Source organism: Malus sylvestris, chromosome 2 (genome assembly GCF_916048215.2).
Source record: "Malus sylvestris chromosome 2, drMalSylv7.2, whole genome shotgun sequence".
Taxonomy (NCBI): domain Eukaryota; kingdom Viridiplantae; phylum Streptophyta; class Magnoliopsida; order Rosales; family Rosaceae; genus Malus; species Malus sylvestris.
Genome location: NC_062261.1, coordinates 37,365,260 through 37,388,159, shown reverse-complemented (window position 1 = coordinate 37,388,159; position 22,900 = coordinate 37,365,260). Strand labels below are relative to the sequence as shown.

The window sequence follows — 22,900 nt, the reverse complement described above, 5'->3', positions numbered from 1 at the left end:
TTAGGTAGGGAGGCTATCCTTCTTTTCTCTCTCATTCACTCTGATCTCTCCAGTCCAGACTTACTCATGCGCCACCTCCTTAACCGCATCTCTCGCATCTTCCTCCGTTCACTTCCTTCAACTCGACTCCAGCAGCCATAAGAAAATCACACACAAGCAAGCACACGCTAAATGTATGAATTTTGTATTTTTGGGTATTCTGTGTTTTTTTTTTCAAAAACTAGTGATTTGGGGTTTTCGTTAAAATTAAAACTAATGGCTGGGGATTTTCTGGGTTTGAGGTTTCTGGGGTTTTCTGATTATGAAGATTCTGGAGTTTTTGGGTTGGGGCATGTTTGCAAACATTCAAAAAACCCAGCGATTGAGCAAGCGTGCTTCGCGTTGGCTTCACAAGCTTGAAAATCACAAAAGGACAAGGCAAAAATAGAATCAAGCATTGGAATTTGGGAGTATAGATGTAGTTATGTAAATTAACTTTATTATGTCATGCCATTTAGTCATATAGTAAGCCGTAAGGTGAGATTTATTACTTAATGTCATATATATATATATATATATATATATATATGTATGTATATATATATATGTATATATATTGGGGATATGTTATCAAGGGATTGGGGAGGTTATATATTATATATATTGGGGATATGTTATCAGGGGACTGGGGAGGTTAGAAGTCAGGTGGCCTGTGAGGCAGGCAACGACAGAGTAGTGACGCCCCACCTATTTTTGTTTTGTTGTAGTAGATGCAATGTCTTAATTATTTGTATGGAATTATTTGTCCAAAGTATTGGCAATTGGCAGGCATGTCCCTTTTTTTATTGTGAACACCGCGAAATCATTTGTATATATGTTTCATTTGGGGTCTATTTACTTGAAGTTAATAAGTGGGGTCTATATTTGTTTTCCAAATTTGAAGATTTGGAACAAGCAAAGCAATTAAGCAAGGCTGCAACCTACAAGTGCAAGGTATTTTTAATTGAATTGTGAATTTGAAAGTAAATTTGAATTGGATTGTGATTTGTGGATATGTGAATTGGATTTTGAAATTGAATTGGATATGTGAATTTGAAATGGATATATAGGTGAAATTGAATTGGATATGTGAATTTGAAATGGATATATATAGGTGAAATTGAAATGGATATGTGAAATTGAAATTGAAATTGAAATGGATATGTGAATTTGAATGGATATGGATATGTGAAATTGAAATTGAAATGGATATGTGAATTTGAAATGGATATGGTATGAAATTGGTATGAGCAAGATTTTACGGTTTTGTTTTTCTTTCTTGAAGCAATGGATGTTGTAGAGCAAGATTTTGCGAACCTTAGTAATGGAGGGTCAATGGAAGTTACAATGGGAATACAACTTGATAATGGAAGTGAAGTTACAGAAGATATAAGTCCAGCAAAGAAAAAGGCTAGTGTGATCAAATTAGGTAAGCGAACACTCATGTCTCCTGTTTGGAAAACTTTCAACAAATTGACTACTATTTTTGAAGATGGTAAAAGTCGTGCTCAATGTAAAGATTGTAAGAAACTAATAATAAATGATAGTCATCATGGGACGAGTAATATAAATAGACATTTGAAAACATGCCCTGGACCGACTGGTGGATTATTATCGGTGTCTGAATTATGTTCCCAAAACTTTGATCATGTGATATTCCATGGCTTATTGGTAGAGGCCATCATCAAGCATAATCTTCCTTTTAGTTTTTCTAAATATGAGGGAATTGGGCTTTGTTTGCATATATATCTCCTAATATTAAATTACAGTGTAGAAATACAATTAAAGCCTGTGTGTTGAGGATGTTCAAAAATGAAAAACAAAGGCTTCATAATTTGTTAGACTCAGATGAAGGTAGAATTTATTTGACATCAGACTTATGGACCTCACAATGCACTGATGGGTATCTTGCTCCTACTGCTCACTTTGTAGACAAAGATTGGAAATTGCATAAAAGAATTTTAAGTTTTTGTCACATGCCTCTTCCACATATTGGTGTTGCATTATTTGAGAAAATTAATGCATTGGTGACTGAGTGGGGGATTGAGAAGAAGTTATTTTCTATTACTTTGGATAATGCTTCTTCAAATATTTCTTTTGTTAGCATTTTGAAGAATCAATTGAATCATAGAAGTCTTCTCGTGATAAATGGTGACTTCTTTCATGTGTGTTGTTGTGCTCATGTTTTGAATTTGATAGTCCAAGATGGACTTAAAGAAATTGATTCTTCGGTGATAAAGATTCGTGAATGCATCAAGTATATAAAGGGCTCTGAGGCTAGGAAACTAAAGTTTTATGAATGTGTTAGACAAGTAGGGATATTGGATAGTAGGTGAGGTTTGACACAAGATGTCCCTACTAGATGGAACTCAACCTATATTATGCTAGATAGTGCAATTTTCTATCGATATGCTTTGATTCATTTAGGGTTGAGTGATTCCAATTTTAGTAGTTGTTCTTCTTCTGAAGAGTGAGATAAAATAATAAAGATTTCCAAGTTTTTGGGGTACTTTTATGAGATTACGTGCTTATTCTTTGGGACAAAGTACCCTACATCAAATTTGTTCTTCCCTAAGGTGTTCGTAAACCAACTTCAAATTAAGGCAGCCATGGATGACTCTAAAAGTTTCATGAATAAGATGGGGACTTACATGTACACGAAGTTTGAGAAGTATTGGTCAGAGTAAAATTTGATTTTGGCAATTGCAATCATCTTAGACCTTCGTTATAAATTGCATTTTGTGGATGCCCATTACACAAAGTTTCATGGTGTGAATTCGGTCGAATTTACAAAGGTTAATGACAAAATGAATGTTCTTTTTGGTGTGTACTTGGAAAAACTTCGCATCTTGATAATTCAAATACTCTAGTGAATTCAGTGCCTAATCATCAAACAGAATCTAGAGATATTCTCTTTGAGGTAACCTAAGTTTGTTTTTATTTACTTTATATATTTGTAGTAGTAGTACTATAAAAAGTGTTGATATTATATTTGAAATTGACATGATGCATGATTCTTATTACGTTTTCATTTTTATTTTTTATGAAGTAGGATTTTGATAATAATTACGATGGTTCAAGTTCAATTGAAAAAAATGAATTGCAGAAGTATTTGGAGGATAAAAGAATACATAGAAAAGTAGACATAGATGTTCTTTCTTGGTGGCAAATGGAGCGTTTTCATTATCCGATACTTTCTCAGTTAGCATGAGATGTGTTAACAATTCCCATTTCAATCGTTGCATCAGAATCCGCATTTAGTATTGGGGGTAGAGTACTAGATCAGTATCGTAGTTCATTGTTACCAGAAACAGTTCAAGCTTTGTTGTGCACATGAGATTGGCTATTTGGAAAATGAGGTAATATATTTTTATATGGTATAGTACTATTGTTTTATTTCTTTTCATAATTATTTTTGTAAACTTCTCATAATTTGAATGGTTTTTAATGTTTGGTTTTTCTATACTTAGTTTATGCGGAAGAGAGTTCTGACGTGGAAAACCTTACTGAAAACATCATCAACATAACTTTTGAAGGCAATAGATCAAGCCAAAGTTCCAATAAATGACACGAATACGACAGACACAACCCGTTTGCCAGGCGAGCCCTAAAACGCTAGGCGCTAGTCGGGCGGCCGACTAGGGCCTAGCGCCTAGGCGGCCGAGACGGATTTAAGTATGTGTAATATTTTAAGACTTTTTATGTTGAATTTGTAACATTTAGTCAGCCCATTTATTTTAATCATTGTTGAGCCTTTGTTTTTCATTAAAAATGAATTGGACCTTGTTTTCTTATTAATAAAAAACAAAGTTTATTCCCTAGTTTTTAAAGAAACTTAGTGGGGATGGCCAAACCGCAAACCCCTTAGTAGCTAAGCTCATATGGGGATATGATATGGGGTGCTGGAGCCAATGAGGTGTTGTTGGACCTTCAGCCCACTTTGGGCTCCCAACCTCGAGGTCGCTCCTTCACCTTCCTCTCCCTTTAACAAAGAAAAAAAAAACCCTAACTCTAATTATCCAAGCTCAGCCGCTCTCTGCAATTACAAATACCTTTCTTTCTCCCTTTCTCTTTCTCTTCCTAACCAAGTCGTCCCTTTTCTTTACCTTGCAATTGCAGATCCACTATCTCGTCCACATCTTTACTTTTTATTTGCATATCGATGTTTATCGCTCTCATCCTAACCAAATCGTCTCACTTGGTTTTCTCTGCAATTGCATATCAAAAATGTTGGGATGGTCGCGCAGTTGTCCAACCTCATTACCACAACGAAAGAACGACGTTATAGTCGACTTACCATCAAAGCCGCCTAGGCGGTTGCCGAGGCCGCCTAGCTCGCCCAACGCCCGTCTAGGCGCCGCCTAATACCCTTTTCGATTTCTTCAATGATTTTGGTTTAATCGCGATGGCGAACCACCCCCCTTTTAGAACACTAACTAAAACCCTACAACATGAGTGATAAACTTTGTAGGCCCATGCAAGTTCACCATTAACATAATTGATATTGTTTCAATTTAACCATCTATTGCTAGGTGTTGAGTTTTATCACAAAAGGAACCAGTGATGTTAGGAATGAAAACTTTCATATATATTTTTAATTGTATATTATTTTGTCTTATGATCGATGTGGGTGTAGAATTGATTAATCTGATGTTTATTATTGTGGTACACAATTTTCCATGTGAATGTTTGTAACTATTGTCAGTTTAAAATGCATTTGACCACATTAAGGAGGCGTCAAGCTCTTTTAAATGAGTTAATTGTTGTATCAGGCGTGCCACGATTGTCAATTTAGTGTCTTTGAACCCCTTAAGGAGGCATCATGCTCTTTTAAATGCGTTATTTGTTGTACCCAGCGTGCCTTGGTTGGTTAATATCGACATAAAAGTTGAATGATGTTGTTGTTAGAATGTAAGCTTGCACCACAAGTAAACTGAGCTTCTAATCGGAAGATTGTGTCATGGATGGGATTAAGATCCATGTTAAGTTCTTTTATATGCCTTGTCTTATAAAGGACTTCAAATATTTTCTTTATGTATGCCAAATGATAACCACAATCTAATTGGATCTTAGCTCAACTCAGTTTGCAGTTCTTATATGGATATAGTCACAAAAATGTATGACAGACTATATACAAATGAAAGAACAAAAGAAAATGACGTTAAATACTTACCAAATATCAAACAACAAAACAAAGTAATAAGTTTGAAAGAATATATGAAATGCAATAGATCATGCAACATTAGGGTTACACATAATGAGCCCTTAGCTTTTTACATATTAAAATATGATAATATAAGGTATCAGTAGCTTAATACGTATCTAAAAAAATTGCCTAACATACCAAAATACTAATTTGTACACAAATTTGGATCATATACAATACCAATGTACCAAATTATCGTTACGTAATTTTTTAATAGGATATTTTGGATGTGGTCCTTAATCCTTAACATTTTTTTATTAAAACCTTAATAGTATTCAAAGTTTGATCAAGGTCCCTTGACTTTGTACACCTCATTATATTTCTATTAATATTTATATTTTTATAGTTTTGACATTAATTGTTTGATATTTTATGAGATTTATAATCCTATAAATTTAAAATCCATCATTATAATACTATTAGAAACGGTTACAATAAAAAAAATTCAAATATTTTGATTGAATAAATGGATAAAAACTATGTAAAAATAAGAAATAATAAATGGCAAAAGAATGTATTCATAGTTGTCACAGCCCGTCCCGAATAATTGATTTCCGACAGTGTGAAATGACGGTTCTAACCTTTGAACGTTATGTTGTAGTGTGTGTGTAACTTGTTTTGGAGACTTGATATTTTTCCTTGGTTGGTTGGTGACCACGTGGAACTCACACACACAATACTCACTATCTCTCCTCTCATGTATCCTCTCTTCTCTCTCAGACTTTCTCTCTCATTCCCTTACGTACGGACAAGACATAAAGCTCCCCCTCGAGCACGGATCGAAGCTTTAATGGTAAGGTCCTTGTTCATTGTAACCTCCTGAGTCTATTGATACCCTTGTTTGGATGCGAATGTGTCGGAAACCCGAGAAACACTAACCCCGATTTTGTGCACTGTTCATGCACAAGTTAAACCTTGCATTTCAGGGAATTCTAAGTACATAGAAGGCTTAAAGAGGTCCTCATGAGCCTTAGGGTAGTTCATTGGAAGGGTTTGGACGTCGGAGGGCCAAGATCGAAGCTTTTCAAAGTCGACCAGATAATCGAGCTTCCTCAGGTAGATTCTAGTGGAATTCAAGGCTTAAAAGTAGTATAAGGTGATTCTACATGTTATTAGCTTCATTTTGGTACTAATTGCATGAAAAATGGTGAAGAAACGAAGGAGAATAGTGAGTTTGAAGTTTTGCCCAGTTTCCGGCTGGCGATGGTCGCCGGAGCTGGAGGTAGGAGGTGAAGGAATATTCCGTCAAGTATGACGGAATATTCTCACGCTGCCAGTTATGATTGACGGTTACCGTTAGGATTTAACGGAATATTCCGAGGAATATTCCTGACGCCGTTGAAGGATCCGTCAGGATCCCCTGCGCATGGCCGCGCGTATTGCCGTGCCTTGTTCGGCGCATGCGGGGTCAGAAAATTATTTTGAAAATTTGGGTAGGTCCGTGGAGTTGTGTAGATCACTGTGGTATATTCATATACCCAAATTGAGCAATATATGAGAAGTTATTAGCTAATTTTGTATACGTGCTTTAAATTAACGTTTTTATAGTTAATTCGCATATAGGTGAGGCCTATCCCGAGGACAAGTGTATCCACAGGCGACTCAGGGGCTACGACCTTTCAACATACCAGTGAGTGGGCTTTTGTTTTCAGTATATATCTATATACTTGATATATTTCCCAGAAATGTATTTTTTTAAGGAAAATATGCTTTGAAATAATATGCCAAATGCTTTTATATTCTGAATATGCATTTCATGGTTGCATATAAATAAATGTGGTGTGGAGGCACAGGTGAGTTCAGGTAAGTTATGTTTGGTTGTGTGAATTATCGATGATGTGATATGTGATTAAGTAATGTTGAGCTCATAAAACAGTACCTAGGGTGATTGTGAATTAGCCTGAGATATGAGGTACATGCCTGTTTATTTACGTCACCTCCCGCACTATATGCTCATATTGGATCCAACTTAAATGCACAGTCTTGTCGTACAGACCTTATTCATGGTTTCGACTCGCAGGTGACTAGCGATTTATCGCCCGGCTATTATGAGAGAATAGAGTTGAGCATAATTATATTTCACCCAATCTTGTCGTACAGACCCTCTTTAGTGGTTCCGACTTATGTGCAGTATATTGTCGTATAGGTCATTGTAGTGACTCCGGCCAGAGTGACTTTTGAGCTATGAATTCAGCTGTACAGACCACCTCATGGGTACCGACTAACATATCATGTTTCTATGAAATCATTCTTACTTCGATTGTTTACTTTGTTATATTTTGGCATGGCATACATATGAATATGATTATGTGAAGCATGAATTGAATTGTTATGATTTCAGATATATATATATATATATATATATATATATATATATATGTGTGTGTGTGTGTGTGTGTGTGTGTGTGTGTGTGTGTGTGTACTTATATATTGATTATGGGAAAATTATACATGTGTTACAGCGAGGGGTTAGTATATTGATAAATGAAATGATTTTGTAAAACATTTGTTTTTGTCCACTCACGTTTTCTGTTTTGCGCCCCTCCAGGTTCTAAGTAAGCTTGTTGTTGGTGGCTCGGGATTGTCGGTTGTTCTGACTCATTTGATTAATAGTAGGACATTCCTGATACTGTGTAACTAGTACTTGTTTTACTGGACTGCACCTAGACTTATTATGCTCTGATTATGAGTGTTTACTGTTGTAACTAACTCCTATCATCTTCTGTTTAGTAGTGCACTCTAGTAATTTGGTTCTTAATTATTCTTATAATTCTTATCTTTATTGCTTCCGCACTGTACACATGGCTACGTCACTCTCACGTGACGGCCATCATGCCTTGATCTCGATCGAGGTGTGTCAATAGTGTTAAAAAAATTGGTACATTTCACATATAACAAAGTGGTACATTAATAAAGAAGAATGGGTACATTAGAAATAAATTAGGGTACAGATAAAAGATTAAAAATTATGAATACAAATGAATTTTTAAAAATATAGGCGCTAAAAGAAATTAATACATGGGTACAGAATAAAACTAAAAAGAAAATACTACAAATTTAAAAAAAAATGTTGCAAATTAAAAGTGGGTACAAACTAAAAATATAAATATATGATACAAAGTTTAGGCTTAAAACATAAATATACCATATGTAATTTTTCTATCATTGATTAAAAATACAATGTCACGTGATGGTATACACATGGGAACAAATACAAATAAAACTTTAAAAAATATGGGCACAAAAAGAAAGTAAAATATGGGTACAAATTCAAAATGAAAAGAAAATTGGTACAAATTAAAAATAGGTACAAACTAAAAATAAAAATATATGATAAAAAAATTTAACCATAAATATAAATATACTAATTGTAACATTTTTAACATTAAAGGAATATATTTAAAAATAAAAATATTTTATTATTCAATAAATGAATGATATTATTAATACCCAAGGACCTTGACAAAAAATTGAAAATGAATAGGATTTTAATCAATGGAGTAACAAAAAGAAGGATGTGAACCTAATTTTTCCTTTTTTAATATTTATGTGCATCCATATTTGTGTGTATGTGTGTGTCATCTATGTAATATCATTTAAAGTACAATGGTACGTTTAAAATATCACTGTTTTTTTATATTAAAAAGTACTGTTGTTTTTTGCACCCGCAATTCAATTTTTTTTGTTTTTTATAGAAATTTTATTGGTTTTTTCTTTTGAAATATATTAATTAATGGGACATAACTTAACGAGATCTTCTTTGCAATAATTTAGGAGTCTGTTATCTTTTGAATTTAATTAGTAAATTAATCATAACAACAATTTGTGTAAGAGAATTGTTATTGGCACTCCAAAAATCTCATTTTGCACTCCAAACTTTCTATAATTAGAAAGAAAAATGCACTTGTGAGGAGTGTAGAATGAGATTTTTAAAGTGCTAATAACAGTTCTGAAATTGGTACCAGATGAAATATCCTTTAAATAAAAATTATACTATACTAGACTGACTAGTCAAGTCCGCTAGTCAGCTAAGATAGATTTGTTAATCAATGAATCAAAGATTCAATAACCAATTACAAGTACCCAAAACTATCCTAGTCAGCAAGGCCTCAGTTCATTCCAAGTTATTAATGTATCATGTGAGCATGATTGTGAGCACATACTAATTAACTATTCAAGTAATACATGTAACATGTATATGTATGTGAGATATGTGACACAAATAAAAGAACTTTGGACACAAGATATTTTTAGCCGAAAAAACTCACATCTAGGTTAAAAAACCTGGGACTCTCCACTGAGTCCAATCCACCAATGTAAACAAGGTTCATACAAAACCACACAAGCTCAATTCCTAGATCCCTATCTACGGAGCAACTTTACCTTTGTGCAACCTTGCCTTACACGAGATGAACTCCTTCGGTCTTCATGAAGTGGCAGCTCCTCCTGAGCTTTTCACCTTATGGCACCGATATCAACTCAAATCACGAAATGATATGATGTTATAATATGCATATAAAATCTCGATTCAAATGACTAGTCAGATTTTCTAGTCAAACAATTGAAGGAATAATCTAACTTGAATCCAAAAGCTTGGTCTAAAAACGAATTTACTTAAAGCTTGAAAACCAGATCAAGAACTTAATGCAAAACCTTAAAACAATGCAACCCTAGTATACAATGATTAGGTGTTTAATGCATGAACTTGGTTTTGTAACTAGGGTTTCATAAATGAGGAGGAGGAAGAAGGTAGAAGCATAAATGCTCTTTCTTTCTTTATCTTTTCTCTAGACAGATTTGAACCTAGAAACCCCAAAACCAAACAACCCTAACTGAGGATCTTAATCCCAAAAGCATCAATTTGTTTTTCACCTACCAAGGACACTTGTCGTAGCACAAATTGATAAGAAAAGATTAAGGGCTGAGATCTGACCATCAGCAAAAGTTGTAAGGAAGCCTATGTGGGCAGCTCTTAATTTGCGTGCCCAGCTAGCTTAGCCAGCTGGGAAGCAGCAAGCAATTCTGACTAGACAACAACACTAAACAGAATGCACCAAGAATATAGACATGAAATGCACATGCATGACCAAACCTTTTAAAGTGAAGTGAGTTGCGTCCTTGAACGATTAAACCTAGCAACAGCAATAGCCCATAATCAGAGAATGTAGTCTAAAACTAAATTGAGCATGTGGTACACAAATACAATATTTGACAACAAAAAAAACTAAACACTTAAGACTAGACTTTACAAATTCCCTTTGTGTAATTGAACTTAATAATTAATTAAAAATGTAGAAAGTAGTTAAATCAAATATCTAAAAGATATTTGGTCTAAGAAATTCAAAAACCAAATATGGATCAAAATACCTCATCACTACAATCAATAACACTGGAATAACGAAAGATTTATAATGTATATAAAAAAAGGAAGGTACAAAGTGAGCTGCTTATTTATGATATGAAATTATTTAGCAACTAAAACACTACGACAACAGTGTTAAACTTTGTAGGTCAATGCAGGTCCACCATTAATATAATTGATGTTCTAATTTAACTACTTATTGCTAGGTGTTGGATTTTATTAAAAGGCATGGGTGATAATAGAGGTGGAAACTCTCATGTATTTTTTTTTTTTTTTTGTCGAAACTTTTATGTATTTAGTAATTGTATATTATTTTTTCATATGATCGATGTGGGTGTAGAAATATGACTCCTTGGTTAATTTGATACAATATTTACAATAGATATAGGTTTGATAAAACCATATAAGAAAGGAATCCTAAAATAATTAAAATAGAAAATTACATTCCTATGATTGCGGAAAAGATTACGAATTAACTAACTCTATTCTAATCAATTTGGCAGCATTAATCATATGAGTCGTACGATGAGGACACATGAACTGAGCAACAATATTGACAATAAAGGATATGTCAGGACAAGTTAAAGTAAGATACTGTAAAGAGCCAAGTAAATCGTGACAAGAAGTAGGAGAAGCAAGGAGGGACGCTTCAGATACCCTGAGAGATATCTAAAGGCGTGGAAGCAAGCTTACAGGAAACCATGCCAAATTTCTGAAGAAGATCATGAGCATACTTCAGTTAATTAATGTGAATACCAGAAGACACGATGAAACTGGAGGCTTAAAATATAACCGACAGGACCCAAATCTTTGATATAAAAATGTTGTGCAAGAAGAGCGGTAAATTGAGTAAGAAGCTCCGGAGAACTGCCGCCTGTATAAATAAATGGTGTAAGAGGCATGCTGATAAATAAAAAAGACGAATTAGCTTGACTCTGTCGAAAACTAATATGCAATAAGATGGAACTGATCCGCTAAAATCATGCATGAGGGACTTGTTGAAAGCTGTACAAGGATTTTTGAAGTTGACATAAGCCGTACAAGGATTTTTGAAGTTGACATAAATCCTTGAACAGCCTTAAATAAGCCCCCTGTGCATGGTTTCAATGGATTAGTTAGGAAGTTCAATCATATAAACAATATAACACCATTCAATTAGATATCATATTTCAATCAGGTCGATCACTCAACTTATAATTCAATGATGAAAAACTGAGCTAGCTAGGAAATTCATTCATATAAACAAAATAAGGAACATGATTATTGAAGCATTTTTTGTGAACTTTTGCAGTGCAACTGCATCTTTTTGCTTACTGCACTTCCATGCATGTGCCTTTTTTTACGCCAAAACTCTGATCAGATTTCACGTACGATGCACTTAATTAAGACCTTGTTAGAACTACCGACTATAACTTTTTCTAGTGGGACTATTAGTCTCCAATTTGTTCTAGGAGGTCGGTCAGTTTAACCTTTTGTAGAGATCAGTTGTAAAGTAGAACTAAAAAACTGGCTTAATTCGAACTACGTTTTATTTTTTTCCCTTAATTTTCTCTTTGTATGAATTAATGAAGTTAATTTCGGATAGGCACAAGTAGTACTAGTGCTTACTGGGGTCAAGGTCGGCGCTAACAAGCTCCAAAAGCAAGGTTTTGCCAAGCATATCGGTAAAACACAATTCGCCAAGTTCCACAAGCAAATTTCTAATGTTCCTATTTTATTCTTTTTTCTATTATTTGTTTTTTGTTTGTCTTCGTATTTCATTTTTCTGTAATATGTTATGTTCATCAGCAGTCTCTATAAAGAAAGAGAATTTTGTCGAAGATTGCACTGGAGGTATGAAACTAGATTAGTAGTAATTAACTATCTATCAAACCTGTGATTGCTTGCAGTTGCAGTTGCAGTTGAAGATTAGATCGTATTATATTGCGCTCTCTCTCCGTAGTTGAATCCGCCACATCGGCATCATCGTCGGTGACCATTGTGGGTGGCTTCGGAAATTTTTTGGTTTTGAGAGGTGGAATGGATTCAACACAATGAAGGGTTAAAGACAGATGGAGAGGTTATTTTCATAATCTTTTCAATGAAGGACATGAAAGGAGTGCTTCTTTAGGGGAGTTGAGTAACTCAGAAAAGTGTAGAAACTACTCTTTTTATCGTCGAATCCGGAAGGAATAAGTGGTTGTAGCTTTGAAGAAGATGAAGCATAGAAAAGCAATAGGCCCAGACGATATACCAATCGAAGTGTGGAAAGTTTTGGGAGAGACAGGTATAACATGGCTCACTGACCTTTTCAATAGGATTTTGAAAACGAAGAAGATGCCAAATGAGTGGCGAACGAGCACTTTGGTGCCTATCTACAAGAATAAGGGCGACGTACAAAATTGCATGAACTATAGAGGTATTAAGCTAATGAGTCATACAATGAAGCTCTGGGAGAGAGTCATTGAGCATAGATTGAGGCAAGAGACACGGGTTTCGGACAACCAATTCGGGTTCATGCCAGGGCGCTCAACCATGGAGGCAATCTATCTCTTACGAAGATTGATGGAAAGATATAGAGATGGGAAAAAGGATTTACACATGGTCTTTATAGATTTGGAGAAAGCGTATGATAGGGTCCCAAGAGACATTCTTTGGAGGATTTTAAAGAAGAAATGAGTACGAGTAGCATATATCCAAGCTATAAAGGATATGTATGAAGGAGCAAAGACTGCCGTAAGAACTCATGAAGGACAAACTGAAAGCTTTCCCATAACTGTAGGATTACATCAAGGCTCATCCTTGAGTCCTTACCTTTTTGCGTTGGTAATGGATGAGTTAACAGGACATATTCAAGATGATATTCCTTGGTGTATGCTTTTCGCAGACGATATAGTGTTGATAGATGAAACTCAGGAATTGGTAAATGCAAAGCTTAACCTTTGGAGAGAAGAGTTGGAATCTAAAGGTCTTCGCCTAAGCCGATCAAAGACAGAATATATGGAGTGCAAGTTCAGTGCAAATGGAGGCCAAAACGAGTTAGGGGTGAGGATCGGAGATCAAGAAATACCAAAGAGCGACCGTTTTCGTTACCTAGGATCTATCTTGCAAAAGAACGGAGAATTAGATGGAGATCTCAACCATAGAATACAAGCTGGATGGATGAAGTGGAAGAGTGCATCCGGCGTGTTGTGTGACCGCCGTATGCCACTGAAGCTCAAGGGAAAATTTTATAGGACGGCAATAAGGCCGGCGATGCTGTATGGCACAGAATGTTGGGCGGTGAAGCATCAACACGTACACAAAATGGGTGTAGCGGAGATAAGGATGCTTCGTTAGATGTGTGGGCACACGAGAAAGGATAAGATTAGGAATGAGGATATCTGGGGTAAAGTAAGAGTAGCCGAAATTGAAGGAAAGATGAGAGAAAATCGGTTACGGTGGTTTGGACATGTGCAAAGAAGGCCTACTGACGCTCCGATTAGAAGATGCGACTATAGGACAGAGGTTCAGGGCCGAAGGGGTAGAGGAAGACCTAGGAAAACTTTGGAAGAGACCCTAAGAAAAGACTTAGAGTACTTGGATCTAACGAATGACATGACACAGGACCGAGCACAATGGCGTTCTAAGATTCATATAGCCGATCCCACTCAGTGACTTGGATTTTCCAAGTCTCCAACCGAGAAGTTTTCCTCACTCAGGAAATTAAAGGAACACTACCTCAACCTACATGTTCCACTCACAAAGCTTCAACAAAAGAAAATTCAAAGAACTTAGCGAAGAAGGCTTTGGTGTATTTAACACAATACGTTGAAATGAAGGAAAGCTTATTTATTGATATCCCCGATAAGCTACAAATATGTACATATACATAAGTCAAAATAAACAAACAAGAGGGAGCCTTCACAAAGGTTGCTTAGGAGAAGTCTCAGCAGTCGGTAGAGCCCCAGAAAGAGAAGGCACCGGAGGGGGATCATTCGGAGCCTCAGTACTGGACAGAACCCTAGAAGGAGGAGGCATCAGAGGTTGATCATTTGGAGCTTCATTACGCGGTACAGCCCCAGAAGACGAAGGCAATAAATGCCTTTGGAATAAACCCACAAATCTCTGATGATCAAGTAAAACCTGACCATCAGATTCCTTCATCTGGTCAAGCTTCCTCTTCATGTTTGTAGCATAGTCATGTGCGAGCCGGTGCAACTGTTTATTCTCATGCTTGAGCCCTCTAATCTCCTGTTTGAGACTCATCACTTCAGCCGCCAATGATTCAACTTGGCGGGTTCGAGCAAATAGGCGTTGGGCCATATTAGACACAGAACCTGCACACTGAACACTGAGAGCCAGAGAATCCTTAACAGCTAACTCATCAGACCGTTTGGAAAGTAGTCTGTTATCTTTGGGAGTGAGAAGGTTCTTGGCCACCACCGCAGCGGTCATATCATTCTTCATCACGGAATCCCCAACGGTAAGAGGACCAGTAGGGGAGACGAATGATGGACGCCATATGTTGTCAGGAGAAGGCGGGGCTGCCTCTTCAACAAGGTTCAAGTCAAAACGACGGTCGGAGGGGCCAGACATTTTCAAAGGTGTTGAAGAGAGAAGAGGTCGGACAAATCAAGATCTTAGAAGTGCAAGAATGGAGCTTCTACTGGTGGAGATTCAAGGGTGTTTTGGAACTTAATGCCAGCCTCTATAAAAATCTGCACTCGACGGAGCTTCAGAAATCGAAGAGGCGTTTGCTTTCTCAAAAGCAAGGCTGCTCAGATACCACGAGGGTCGATCTCAGAAATCGAAGAGGCGTTTGCTTTCTCAAAAGCTGGGCTGCGCAAAGACCACGAAGGCCGATCTCAGAAATCGAAGAGGCGCTTGCTTTCTCAAAAGCTGGGCTGCTCAGAGACCACGAGGGCCGATCTCAGAAATCGAAGAGGCACCTACTTTTCCAGCCTTGTCAGCACCTGTCACACGCACACTCAGCTTTGCGGAAATTATGGGCATTCGGTCGAAGACTTCTGGTGAAGTAGAAAGCACATGAGTCTTACTGTTCAGTCACCCACTTCCCACACGCAACAGTAGCTCATGGGTACCATAGATAACTTTGCCAAAGTTCTCTGCCAAAGTTGAACACGTGAAGCTTGCAGCTCCCACTACATCGCTCTGACCAAGAAGGGTAAAAGAATAGCAAAGAAACAACACTAACAAAGTTTAGACACATAAATTTTGAAGGCCTAGCTACCATATTATTACCCACAAGGGTAAAGGAACAGTACCACCACTGGATAATTGGAAAGTCTCTGTGTGTCAACCTCTATGCTTCGTGGCAAGGTAGACTAGCAAACATGCCCAACCTTTAATCACATTCGAGAAAACACTCCCAACAAGATTGCTTGCTCCAAAATCGAAGAGGCACCGTCCTCCGAATCTCGAGAGCCAGACTCCCAACATGCCTACTTTCTCAAAAATCGAAGAGGGTAAAGGAACAGTACCATTGCTGGATAATTGGAAAGTCCCTGTGTGTCAACCTCTGTGCTTCGTGGCAAGGTAGACTAGCAAACATGCCCAACCTTCACTCACATTCGAGAAAACACTCCCAACAAGATTGCTTGCTCCAAAATCGAAGAGGCACCGCCCTCCGAATCTCGAGAGTCAGACTCCCAACATGATTACTTTCCCAAAAATCGAAGAGCCACCGCTCTCCGAATCTCGAGAGCCAGACCCCCAGCATGATTGCTTTCTCAAAAATCGAAGAGGCATCGTTCTCCGAATCTCGAGAGCCAGATCCCCGATAGGATTGCTTGTTCGAAAACCGAAGAGGCAACACTTTCCCAACTTCAAGAGCCGGATCTCCTTGGATAAAGCTGTCTGTAATCTTCACACGCAACATCAGCTTTCCAGATACCACAAACCACTTTTTCAAAGTGCTCTGACAACGTTAAAACATGTGAAGCTGACAGCTCCCACTACTGTGCTATGACCAAGTAGGGTAAAGGAATAGCATTACTACTTGTTGTTAAGGAGACTCCTATATATGTCGACCTCCATCCCCAACGGACAGGCAGACCTGCAAAAATGCTCAACCCTTCCTCATATCTGAGAGGGCACTCCCAACGAAGCCTTTCGAAATATTCAGCTTTCTTTCCCCCCGATAATACCTCTGCAAACAAGCTATACTAGAGCAAGAATATCTCATATCATCAGGGTTAAAAGCAAGAGTATCCCATATCATGCTTTTTCCCTGTCTTTTCCTTTGACCTTGTTCTTACCTGCAAGACAAGGAGAAAGAGAGCAATTAGTCAGTACTTGGAATCAAGCTTCCAGCCAAGAACTGACTGCCTGGAACCCCTTACCTGATTACTTACCTGACATTGCTCTCGAGGACTCATCTTCAACATCTTATGCTTCCAGGGAAGATACCGCATCTGCCTGAGGAACAGATAGGGCAAGGGAGAAGGATACAAGGAAGCATGTGGAGACAAGCGTAACAGCACACGTGCCGATACATCCATTACTCTGTCAAAGCAAAAGTATCCCATATCAGCAGGGTCGAACGTACTCTAGATTTGATGGACTTGTTTTGACCCTCAAATTCTTCAGTCGGCCTTATACTCTGGAGGAAACCAGAAAACCCTCCAGCTCAGTTCAAGAATAAGCCTGTGGAAAGTTACTTCTTCAAAAGCAAAAGTATCCCATATCATCTCTTCTCATTTTCTTCTCTTTATCCTTCATGCTGCCTGCAAGATAGGGAGACTGTGAACAATCAGCCGGAGCTATGATTGCTTACCTTGTCTGTCACCTCTTTCAGCAGATCCCCTAGCTCGGCGACTTGGGGGACTCCTACTACATGGTTTGTATCGCGCTTGACCAAGCCTGAAACTACAAGTAAGCGTCAAGTGAAATTGATACATTACCTTGTGCATCTCCACCAGTTAAAGATACCACCCCTGGATGGAGGAAGAGTACTTCCAGAGAAGATGCCCCATCTACCTATGAGACAGATAAGGCAAGTCAAGACGATACCACACTCTGATACTTAGAAGTTTCATGATTACGAGATCATTCTCCCACAATATTTCCTAATGTCATTTGTACTAAATCATTCACTTGTACTCACTAAAGGAGAGCTTGAACCTATGTACTTGTGTAAACCCTTCACAATTAATGAGAACTCCTCTATTCCGTGGACATAGCCAATCTGGGTGAATCACGTACATCTTGTGTTCGCTTTCCTATCTCTATCCATTTATATACTTATCCATACTAATGACCGGAGCAATTTAGCGAAGATCACAAAAAGCGACCGTTTTCGCTACCTAAGATTTATCGTGCAAGAGAACGGAGAATTAGATGGAGATCTCAACCATAGAATACAAGCTGGATGGATGAAGTGTAAGAGTGCATCCGGCATGTTGTGTGACCGTCATAGGTCACTGAAGCTCAAGGGAAAATTTTATAGGACGGCAATAAGGCCAGCGATGTTGTATGACACAGAATGTTGGGTGGTGAAGCATCAACACGTACAAAAAATGGGTGTGGCGGAGATGAGGATGCTTCGTGGGATGTGTGGGCACACGAGAAAGGATAAGATTGGGAATGAGGATATCCGAGGTAAAGTAGAAGTAGCCGAAATTGAAGGAAAGATGAGAGAAAATCGGTTCCGGTGATTTGGACATGTGCAAAGAAGGCCTACTGACGCTCCGGTTCAAAGATGTCACTACTGGACAGAGGTTCAGGGCCGAAGGGGTAGAGGAAGACCTAGGAAAACTTTGGAAGAGACTCTAAGAAAAGACTTAGAGTACTTGGATCTAACGGAGGACATGATACAAAACCGAGCGCAATGGCGTTCTAGGATTCATATAGCCGACCCCACTTAGTGGGAAAAGGCTTTGTTGTTGTTGTTGTTGTTGTTGGTGTTTTCAACGAATTGTGTTTTACGATGCGGCATAAGGAGAGCTGCCAACTTGGCAGACCCAAAGCAGTTTTGTCTTAAATATCCGTGTTATTGATACATATGAAATTAACCGCTGGATATTTTTACAACTATTACAACATCAAATTCATCAAATTCAGATGGAGATACTATATGGAATTCCCATTCCTGTGACCCCAGGAGTTGAAAATGGCTTTAAAAGCTCATACGGAACAACCCCAGCTCCAACTCTGTTTTTCAAGTTTAGATTGGTATTCCTCCCATCGATAATTCCTCCTATCTTCTTCAAGTTGCCATTAAAACGCTCGAATGCAGCCTTTATGACAGGATTTTCAGCCCAAGATGGCTCCATATTCTCACCAATGTATTCCTCATCTGGTGAATGATTCGATAACACATCTAAGACAGCCATCACCTTTGTTGCTTGAACCTGTGTGGGAAAACACATCTGCAGTGCCATTTCTGGTTTCCTCAAAAAGTTCTGGAAAACCTCTTCAGATGGATCTTCAGTTGGCATGTTGGTTCGAGCGATTGAAGGTCGGTTGGGGAAGTATCCAGCATACATGTACTGGCCAAAGTTCACAGCTGCATGATGACCAGCTGTTACCCAAATTATGGTTGTCAAAATGTGAATCAAATTTTCTGGGGTTTTTAAAACAGGCCACCATGGCTCGTCTTTCTTGTCTGCATGGCCCTTGGTTCTAACTTCTGTCCACCAACTTTGAAGCTCCTCATCAGACACAACAAGAGTTGGGTCTGGATAATAGTGGTTCACATAGTCACTCACCCATCCCTTAATGGCATCCCACAAAATAAGACCATCATTTGCAAATGGGTAGTCTTCAACTGTTAGCTTCAGACCGTGCTCAGCGGTAGGATCCTCAACTGCCATTCCCCTGAAATTAAACATTAGTGATTATTTAGTAGATGAATTTTCATTCCTCTATCCAGAATTCATTCGTGTAAAAAGCTTGGATAAGTCTTATATTTGTTTAACAATAGTGGGTATTCAGACACAAGCTCAAGTAGACCTTACTAATATATCTGGGACCAGCCTGTATTAGAAAGTGTGTCGATGACAGTGTCATTTTTGTGTCTAAACTCTTAATGGCATTACTACTCTTTGTTTTATCATGTAAAATACCTTCTGATGAGATCTGCTGGCAAAGCTTCCATATCAAAACGCCAAAGTTGGTCATAAGCAACCGAACGAAGCTGAAGGGAGTACTTTCCTGGTGAGAAACTGCTCTCAATGATTCCACCGGCATTAATGAGGCTTTCTCGAGCCAGAGCATTGATTTCCATTGTATATCGAAAATGAGAATGTAGAAGTCGATAGATGGGATGCATTGCACTTAATTGTCGATTAGCTGCAATTATATACGGCTCCGTGCAACAATGAGTCCTAAGCCTATGAAAATATAAGTGCAAACAAGTACCCACCCACGATTTAGTCACACAATTGTTGACTCCAAAAATCTTAGTAACATTAGATCCATGCTTGAGTTGGAAGGGGCATGACTGAGGCACATATTTTCTTACCAGTGGATAACAAGCTGATGATAGCCAGTATCATGAGCACAAACATGGGCTTTAGCGAGCCTCCACAGCCACCGACCGGTTGCATCCCAAGTTGGGGTGAATGCTTGTTTCCATTGTGGCTTGTCACCAACGGGTGGCCGGGTGAGTTCAATGGTGACAGGTCTCAATGTTCCGTCCTCAGTGAGGAAGAATAGTGTTCGAGAACCATACAACGTTGTCCCTTCAATCTCTCTTACTTTGTTCACAAAAGGCATGTACAAATCATGATAATCCAAAATAAAGATCCTTTTTCCTTCTAAGGCCTGTATTGCAAGTTCAAGTAGACTTTCTCATACAGAAAATAAAGGTACACACACACACACACAATTAAAACGATTTAAAGTTTTATAAAACAGTGGGGAAAGAAACTCATCCACTTAAAGAGCAAGAAATGAAAAAGAGATTGGAGTGTTGGTATTTATGTGTTACCTCATTGACAGTCATACAACCTTTGATCTCTTTCTCTACCAATTCTGTGGTGATCAATGATTCAGGTGGGCCATAAATTTCAGGGTCAAGTTTACTTTTCAGTGGCCATTCCTGCATCCAGAGGAGTTCATTGTTTAGCTTGTTCTCCAAGGAAGACGGGTTCAGAGGGAAATGCAGGTTAACTCGGTTTTCTTTATGAAGTGAAAGAATAGAATTGAATTGTGTTAGCAAATAAAAAAGGAAAGCGTACCGTTACTAGCTCTATACTATATGGATTAAGACCAGCTAGAGTTTGGCGGGAAAATTCTTCATCTCTAAACCAAGAAAATTTATCACCTACAAAAGACGATAGCATAATCAAGAGATTAGGTAACTATCTGCATTTACATTACCGAATGTGCCCCACAATCAGACATTTTCTTTTCTTTAAAAGAGGATAATTCTTTTATAGTTCTACTTGTGCAAACAGACAGACACACACACATATATCTTTTTATGTATGAAAGATAAGTCCAGGGAGGCATACGATCAAGCATTTCAGGGGTCTCGAAGAGCAAAAGATCGTCTTGTCCATCAATAATAGTCTTGACTAGCCTTGGGACAATTGTCTGAAAAAAGCCACCAGTTTTTTACTTAGGCAATGTGACACCTTCATTAAACAGTGAATCTATGGCTGTGAAGTATGGAAATCCCAAGTCTGGATTAATAAGCGTCATCTCAAGTGTAGGAACCAATGCGTGCAACACTGATTTGAGGGCCTTTATCGAGAATGTTAGTTGTTTCATCTCTGCAAACGCTTCACCTCTTGGTACATACACACTGCTGCTTCTTTTTTCTGATAAGGGGTCTGTAATATTGACACAGTTACTAACTCTCACAGTTTTACAATAAAAAATATGTTTCTGCAACATAACACAGGGGTCGTATAATTAGAAGATAAAACACTTTGCGCCCAAGTTAGATCCCCTTTCTCTATCCCTTGTAGTTAGATTAAATTAGCATATCACTAAAATAGAGGGGAAAAAAATGTTAATGTGTTAAAAATTCAGAATCACACAATTTTTGTAATACATATAAATCTCCTTTGCACCACTTTCTCTCTTCCTACTTGTTGGCGGATTTTACGACTTTATAATCAGTAATGTTATTTAGACACAAAACTGGTTTCATTGCTGCACTGATAAAGTCCACCTCTAGTAGGTGTGTCAGCACTGAAACCAATTTTGTGTGTCTAAACAATATTTTTTATAAATTAGTTACCCTTCTTAGCTTTTATTGACCAAAATATGGAAAAGGGTTACCCGTTTTGGAGCGTGGCCGTCCTGTTCTGCAGCGCCTGGGGTACGGGTGCTGTTTGCCGCCAAGGACAGGCCTAATCAATTCAGCTTTGGTATCCGGATCCCCAATATCATTGTATGTATCATAATCGTAAATCCTATCGGATGTTTTTCTTTCTCCTTGTCCATTTCCTCGCAAATTTTCCAGCTCTAGTTCTCTTAACCTCTTCAACCCACTTGGTGTCTCTGAGGGCAGGTAAGACTGCTCCATTTTGCTCATAGATTAGCAAATCAGATAATATTGTACTCAAGTTTCAAATGAATCTCAGCAATACAAGTTTTTTTTGTTTTTTTTTTTTCTTCTTGGTGGAAAAGAAAAGGGAAGGGCTTTTATTTCATATATAGTGGAAATCACACTCCACCCGTAATAGGTGGGTCACAAGTCACAACTTCTCATTCATCAGGTTTGATTGGGAAAAAAATTCATAGAGGAAATCATGCAGATCATAGAACGCAAGACTAAGGAAGTAAGTGTTTAGAATAGCAACAGTTGGTTCTATGAAACCCAAAACAAAAACCCTAACACTAAGACCAATTACACAATATCCGCTGCCATAGCAGCCACCACACCGCCAACCGGCAACCACCAGGGGGTAGAGCTTTTTACGTACGTAATTTAAATTGACTAAGTCGTGGATTTTGGTGGACAGGAGAGTTCGTATTTTGTAAAATGGGCCAACTCTGTTTATTTTGGACAGCTTATTTACAAAAAATTTAAGCACCAGCATTGAGGATAAAATATAGGACCTTGGTAGTGAAAAAAATTCTCTTGTGCAGGCTGTCCAACTTGGAATGAGCCCATGAATTACATGGAAAATTTACAGAGCCATTTGTGAAGCCGCTGAGGTCTATGCTATAGATGAACATCTTCTTATGGTTTTCATTCTCTACCCGAACTGCTCCAACCTCCCCAAAATCTGCAGGGATGCTGAATTTACTCTCATATCTCACCTCGTCCCCTTTTTGGCTCAGTTTATGGACATACCCCTTCATTGCTTCCTTCTCCAACCCCGTCTCTACAAGAATTAGAAAACGATGATATTTCTGTAATTACATTTGAATAT

General features: G+C 37.9%; 1 long non-coding RNA gene and 1 pseudogene across 1 annotated transcript; one reads left to right on the top strand and one right to left on the bottom strand.

Annotated features, from left to right (window-relative positions):
- The first annotated feature begins 607 nt into the window (after nt 1–607).
- LOC126614082 (uncharacterized) lies at nt 608–3,794 on the top strand. The gene is made up of 3 exons (XR_007620270.1): nt 608–972; nt 1,304–1,447; nt 3,489–3,794. It is a non-coding gene; the product is annotated as an uncharacterized LOC126614082 (long non-coding RNA).
- Nucleotides 3,795–18,477: 14,683 nt separating this feature from the next.
- On the bottom strand, nt 18,478–22,393 carry LOC126605371 (linoleate 13S-lipoxygenase 2-1, chloroplastic-like; annotated as a pseudogene).
- Between the last annotated feature and the right edge of the window lie 507 nt (nt 22,394–22,900).